This window comes from Mycteria americana, chromosome 6 (assembly GCF_035582795.1).
Source record: "Mycteria americana isolate JAX WOST 10 ecotype Jacksonville Zoo and Gardens chromosome 6, USCA_MyAme_1.0, whole genome shotgun sequence".
Taxonomy (NCBI): Eukaryota; Metazoa; Chordata; class Aves; order Ciconiiformes; family Ciconiidae; genus Mycteria; species Mycteria americana.
In genome coordinates, this window is record NC_134370.1 from 1,875,929 (window position 1) to 1,881,237 (window position 5,309).

Below are 5,309 nucleotides of genomic sequence, written 5' to 3' on the forward strand. Positions count from 1 at the left end.
GTAGGAAGTAAGATGGGAAATGGGTCAGCAGGAGAAACATTTTGAGAGTAAAAGGCTACAAAGCACAGCAACCTGCTTATCTGCTCTGATGAACCATGAACGATGTCCTACCAGCCTCTGCTCCTCTCAGACTACGAGTGCTAGCAATGCCTTCACCTCTCGCTCGCACCTCGCTTTTGCCTGAGGTTACCGTGACCAGAGCAACCAGCCAAAGCTTGTTCTGCATCTCGGCCACGCGTGCCAAGGCCCAGGAGCCCACCTGAACCCAGGCTGCCCATCAGGCACACCGAGGCGCTGGGCAAAGAGCCCTTACAGGGACAGTGTCTGGTGGGACCCAGCATGAGGGGGCACTGCCCGTATTTCTTTTAATAAGCCCAAGGCAGAATTTCACATGCTGGATGTCCTCCCTCCCCGGTCAAGCTTTTAGGAAACTAGAAGCTCAGAGTCCCACCAAAGCATTGGTCCTGTTACACCCGAGGTCTTCAGCACATGCAGAAAGGAGCGGTCTTTTCTTCCTCCAGTACACACCAGGAGCCCCTTTATTCAAGTTTTTAAACATTTCTGTACACAAGCAACAGTCAATAGAAATACTAGTACGACTGCAGGTGTGGCTGGGCATAAACAGTTCTTGTACGGGGGGAAATACTTCACACACACCCAGATCACAACTACACCGCAACAGAGAACAGCGGAACCTTACCACGTGGCCGAAGGACTTACAGACCCTGAATTAACAGCGGGATGCAAGTTTTCCAGCAAAGGAAGAGGTAAGGACTGTACCAACATCTCTGTCTCCTCTCCCCTGAATTTTATTAGCCCATTTCCAAGTGCTTCCCTAGCTTGGGAAGGGACTCCGCTCCCCCTGACCGTACACATCAGGACAGAGCAGACAAATGTGGCCAGAAGAAAAGGAAGACAGCGACTTCCCCCGAGCCCAGCTGGACAGAAGTCGAGACGCTCTTCACTCGTGCTGCGGCAGAGCGGGACACTCGCTTCGGGAAGGTGAGGGAAGGCACGGTCAGGCACGAGCCAAAACCAGGCTCTTTAAACCCGTGTTCTTTGATTGCTTTTGAACAGCTCGATAGTCTCATCTGAATCAGCTGCCTGCAACTACAGCTTGACGAAAAAAAAAATCTCTGCTTTCCTCCACTTCTGCCTCAGTACTACGAAAGGAGACGCTGTATCTTTCTGATGACTTTCCAAGAAACACTCCCCTAATTAAAATCATTAACTGCATCAAATTTCTCCTTGGACTGTCAGAAGCCTTTACCCAATGTTCACATATTGCCAGATTAATTTGTAATTTAAAAAACGGTACTGCATTACCTAGCTCAGCTATATGGCACTTGGCTTTAAAAAACAGAATATTTCATAGGGTTTTCAAAGTATTTCTTATTCAGGCACAGAGGAGGTGACAGGGGTGGCAATTATCTGGTTAGGCGAAGGTATTAATACAGTTAATACCACCCAGCAGTTAATCGCTGCGGCAGGACTCTCATTTTGGCCGCTCAAAGGGAGCCGTAGGTGCTGTTCTGCACTATTCACCAACACTTTTCACCATCCATTAACACTTCACTACTGTGTCATTTAAAAGCAGAGACTAATTCAGGTTGGGACAGAGCTCTGCATGTCATCCAGTCCAACCTGTTGCTAAAAGCGGATCAAATCAGATCAGGTTTCTCTGAGATTAATCTAGGTGAGTCCTGAACACCTCCCAGGATGGAGAGCCCCAACCTCTCGAGGCAGCCTGTTCCGTTTGACCACCCTCATGGTTAATTTTCTTTTCCTTATACCCCAATTAAAGTACAGGGGGGAAAAAAAAAAAAATCTAACTGAAATCTTGGGACAAGCAAGGAAAAGAAAGCAAAAGAAAAATACAAGTAAGCAGAATATAAGTTAATTTATGTTAACTGTACCCAAACACCGATGTCAATACTTCTGCATAGTAAAAAGTAACATGCCATCTTCAGCAGCCATAAAAGCTCAAGCCCTCACTTACCCCTTCACCTGGCAGAGCACAGCTCCAACACTTCATCGCCTTCTTCCCCTTCTGTGCAAACCACGCATTTTTCCTTGGATGTCTCCCAGCACAGCGACCCGAGGCATCCCCACGTTTGGCTTCAGAGGTCTGGGAATACCACCTAACAGTATTGCCCAAATCAATCTTTCTAATTTACATAAAAAGCTAAGGAACTCAGTCTGTACTTTTCTCTTAGTAGGTAAAAGGAGTGTCTTTAGGAAGAGGACCAAGAAACGCATTCTGTGTGTGTGAGTGCGTGCAGAAAGCTGAAATAAGCAGCAGCAGCACTTCCACTGGTTACAGGTCTCCACCTCGTACCTTCCACCAGCACTTACCATCCCTTGGCTACTTCATCCCTTGATGAATCCATCTACCTCATCTTCATCTCATTGCGAGTGCCGATAAAACTACACACCCACTGTCTCTTCCGTTCCACATAAAGCTAAACTTTTTTTTCCCCCAGTAGCAGCAGTCTATTCGAGAGACAGAGGGATCACGTATTCTTACAGAAGGGCGAGAGTTATCCCTGCAAGGCAGCAGCAGTGTACAAGCCACGCTCCCCAGCAGTCCCTTGAATTAAGGTTTTGGCCATATGGCTGAAGTTGTTTCCAAGCGTGTTTTATGTAGTTGCAGATGTCCCGACTCTCTCTTGTTGAGCCAGGAGGGGACTGCAGGCCAGCCGCGCCTGTGCAATGTACGCTCTCCTACCACGGAGAGGCAGCCTCCACCCACACATTCTTCCCTTTGCCAAGGCAGCTCGGAGCTAACAGTTCTGAGCTCCTTAGACGCAAACAAACCCTAACCAAAATTACAGCTAGGGGACAGTAAAGCCCATATACAGACTCAGTACAAATTCTTAAATCACACAGCTGCAGGGGCGTACCTACACCACGCAGCAGCGCAAGCCCTGTGTGGAAATATGCCACTTTCCAAAGCATTTTACCAGCGCCAGCGTGAAATTCAGAGGCGATGCCCTATTCGCACCATTCAACTGCTGGAGGTTGATGTTCCCAGTTGCCATGTTAAGCACCCCGATCTGGAGGGGCCTCCCTGCGCCGTGCTCCCCGGTGCTGCGTGGGCATCCCCCAAGCGCTCCGAATCCGGCCGCAGGCTACGCTCACAGCCAGAGGCAGAACGGGTTAGAAAAGCTCAAACCACTTTTTTTTAAAAGTGCTTGTTCCCAGAAAGTCTGGTTTAGTCCAAAGAAACACCACAGTGCCATTTTAACTTATACAGAGTGGGTTTACAATGAATTCTGACAAAAGAATGAGTACTAAATATACCAAATGTTGCTAATTACCAAAGCTGGAGACCCTCAGTTCAGCACCGTGAAAAGTTAAGAGAACAGTCACCAAACACAAACAGCGGCACAGTAGTTTCACTTCAAGAACACATTCCGTACTGGTGTAAGAAGTGTAGAACTGGAATATAAGGAATATAAAAATATAAACTGTTAGAAAAACTCTTATTCACTGGTGGTCTTTTGCACTTCTGTAAAAGTATTAGCAGGACTCTATAAACCTTGAGAAGTTAAATTCCACTATAGTGAATTTTGAAGGAAAACTATTGCAGAAGAAATAGCATTTTGTATTTATTCTTGTTTTAATTAAAGCTTCTAATTCCTAATTTGACCACACAGATGTTACCTTTTGAAAGGATTTCCTTTTTTTTTTTTTAATATGAAGTAGGTTACAATTACTACTGACAACTGTCCGGATGCATTTGCAATTCACTTTGAGAGATTAATTAAGGGTTGTTTTCATGAGAGGGAAAAGATTTTTTAATAGCGATTAAAATTGTTTTCAAAGTTATAACATATGGTATTTTATAGTAATTACTAAAGTTATTCCTAGAAAATTAATACTTGGATTGAATTAAATATCAATCACTAAGAATTCTGTAGCACGTATAAGTACCTTTTTCTCTGCAGCCAACCTTTACTAGTTTGGGACCAAGCCCAATAAGAGTCTTGTGTCAGGTTCCAGTGTATTTAGATTATATTTAGAATTTAAGCAACAAAGCCCCAGACTTGCTTCCAAAACCTTACTTCTCAGCTGCTGCCTAAAACTTCACACCACCTAACCCATCAGGCCTCTTTTCTTCCAGGTACCTTTTGAAGAGCACGCGGTCAGTCCTGACCCCTCCTGACAAGAAAGCAACTCTTCAGAAGAGTTTCTGGCCATGCATCTTGAGCAGGCACAGGTGTCTCTCTGCAAGCACAACCGACACAAAAATCAGCAAGAAGGCTTTCAGCAATACCTCTCTGCTCCAAATGTATTACTGGTGAGGTTCAGGCACTTTTCTGCTCGCCAGTGCTTCGCAAAGGGAGCTTGCTCCTCCCAGGTTCTAGACCACTCTAAGAATACGGTGTCCTTGTCCTCTTTACTGTGTATAGCCAATGCACTCAAAACAGTTTAAACCAGTATTTCACAGCTAGAAGTCCATAGCAGCTGATACTGCTGTCACGCACAGCAGTCTATACGTAATTAACCAGAAAGATTTCAGTATTTCACAGGCACAAAAACACCTTCCAAAATAAAAACCTCATTAGTCTCAGCACAGATGCTAAGAACTCAAAAGACCTGAAAGCAAAAACTATTTCTCCTGAAGAGAAATACCCTCCTGCACATACTTGCAAGTACACCTGCACCGTAGCTGATTTGATGGTCAGCCCATTATTAGAGCCCATTACATTTCAGAGCATTACAGGTATTGAAAGAAGGATTAAAAACAAATTAAATCCTCTGAATACAGAAGTGAAGGATTCGTATATTAACACGATGATTTAAATTGCCAAAGTCATAGCCCAGAAAGTAAACCTTTCCATCTAACTGAAGGAGTACTGACGATATACCAGAAGACTGGCCTAATCACTGTGTTTATTGGCTCATTTCCACCATAATTTAAAAATGTCCAAAAAGCTATGTTGAAGAAGGTTGAACATCTGAAATTAACAGTTACTGTACCTACTTAGATAATGAAGATGCATAGTATACAGCTGAAACTCATTAATAACAACTTCCTAATGGTGCACTGGATTAGGGTTTCAACAGTATTTTTCTCACTCACTAGACATGAAAAAAATTATTAACAGGGACAGGAAATTATTATGCTCCATACCACAGAGGTATACCCATTAATATTCCCCTAATGAAAGCTGAGCCCAAAAAAACCAAAAAGATGCAACTTAGTCCTATATAGTACTGCAATGGATAATGGTGTCATTACTCAATTCTTAAACATCTAGATGCAATGAATACACAGAAAGAGTGTAATAACAAACCCAAAG